The following is a 2,345-nucleotide window of genomic DNA, read 5'->3' on the forward strand; positions in this document are numbered from 1 at the left end:
TGATATTTAAGATTTGTAAGTCACTTAATACTCCAAGCATCAAATAGATACTGTCACCCCTGTTTTGTACATAAGATAATAATGGGAGATAATGGGAGAAAATATTTAGAGAAGGACATTACTCAGGGCTATGTCTGCAACAGGTAGTCTTGAGGGGTGAGGAAGGGTCATCCTCTCGGTCTAAGGATGGACATGCTGCTGTCCACAACAAAATGATGGCTTCTCCTAGCTCAGTGCCATCACTCCCAGTTGTGTCAATTACATATATAAAGTATGAATCTGGCCCCCACTAGGATCAATGTTGTCACTCATTAAACAAGTATTTTATTTTATTTCAGTCATTAGACAAGTATATATCATCCCTGTGAGACTTAAGGATAAAGAAAATTGATGTAAACATGATGACACTCATGGTAGTTGGTGCTGTTGTCTCTGATGCAGGAGTCCTGTGCTTTCTTCCACCAGAATCATGACATGGTAACAGGTTAAGTTATTAGCTTATATGTAGAGTGAAACCAAACCCCAAACCCAACAGAAGATGCAGCCTATTAAGGATCTATGATATGCCACATACATATTTAGGCACTAAACATATACAACAATAAACATATCAGACAAAAGTTTTTTCTCATAGAATACATATTTTATAGGGTTGGTCAAGGGTACAAATGAACAAGGCGATCATAATTTACGGCTGGCCAGCGCCACTTCTGGGCATTTACCCAAAAGATTACAAACAAGACCACACCAAAGCCACCAGCACAACTATGTTCATCGCAGCACAATTTATCATCGCTAAAATATGGAACCAACCCAGATGCCCCTCAGGAGATGAGTGGATCAAGAAAATGTGGTACATATACACAATGAGATTCTATGCCTCTATCAGAAAGAATGACATTGCCCCATTTGTAAGAAAATGGAAGAACTTGGAAAAAATCATACTAAGTGAAGTGAGCCCGACCCAAAGAAACATAGACTGTATGGTTTCCCTCTTTAGTACATGTCTAGGATAGTCCTAACAGAGGATTGCAATAGCTCAATAGCTGTGTCCATATGAATACATAAGATGATGCTAAGGAAATAAACTCCAAGTTATGGAAACAAGTGGTTTATCATTGTTGTTGTTATTTTCAACATACCACGTGAAATTATACCCTTTTTCTTTTGTCTTTGTTTTCCATGTTTTTACCCCTGAGATCACTGTAACTGATTTTAGTACTCTGTATATTGTATATATGTGTATTGTGACTAGGGAAGGGAAAGGGAATACCAAAATGGAGACAATGGATAAAAAGACAAACCAATGCAACAACAATGCTTACAAAGCTATGTGTTGTGAACCAACTATACAACTCATGGGGCGGGGAGTGGGGAGGGGAGAGGTGGGGGAAAAATGAGGGAGGAGGTAACAAGTTTGATAATTAATGTACCCACTGCCTTACATATGAAACTGTAACCCCCTGTATATCACTTTCACAATAAAGAAATGGGGGGGGAGAATTTATGGCTGGCATTTATTGTGAAGGAAATGGCAGGGGTAAATGTCCTCATCTGTAAAATGGGGCCAATCTCCATACCAACTTTCTCACAATTGTGTTAAGTGCCCACCTCCTGGAAAGTCTTCCATGAATGTAGTCTTTTAGTGTTACTCTTCCTTCTTTCTCCGTTGGAAATGTGGAAAGAAAGTGGCTGCCTGGTGTGCTTTTTAAGTGATAAGGGAAGATAGATGAGTTGGGAGGAGAGGCTCTTGCAGTTCCTGAAAGAGTAGAAGCCAACAAGTTTGGCAAGGAATACTTATCTAAGGAAACATGAGGTAACAGATCCTCACTGCCTAACTTTCTCTGATCAATACCTTTGTATAAGGAATTTGAACTATTACAAATACAAAGGAACTTGTATCGCAGCCTATCTGTGACCTTGGTGCACTCACCCTACTGAAAAGTGTCCACAGAAAATATACTTTTCTAAGTAGTTCTAGACCCAGGAGTTTCCTTCTCTTCTCCCCTTCCTGCAGTTGCTGCTCAGAACCTGCCTTGCCAGGAATAGCCAGAGAGAGTTGAGTAATGAGTTTGCCAGTGTAGAATATACTGGACCCTTGCAAACCTCAGCTCTTCCTATCATCCAAATTCAAGCTGCTTCCTTCCATCCTTAGCCTGTCCTGTCAGCAATGTCTCTAAGCCCTTACCCTCCTTTCCAATTTCTCTCCAGCACCTGTGTCCCCACGAAGCTCATCAAAGAGCCCACTCCAGTTTGAATGCAATAGACATTAACAAATGGCACTTACTGCCATGCAAGGGACTGACATCTTATTTTCCTTTCAAGGACCCATTTTGTGCCATGAA

This window comes from Perognathus longimembris, chromosome 28 (assembly GCF_023159225.1).
Source record: "Perognathus longimembris pacificus isolate PPM17 chromosome 28, ASM2315922v1, whole genome shotgun sequence".
Classification (NCBI taxonomy): Eukaryota; Metazoa; Chordata; class Mammalia; order Rodentia; family Heteromyidae; genus Perognathus; species Perognathus longimembris.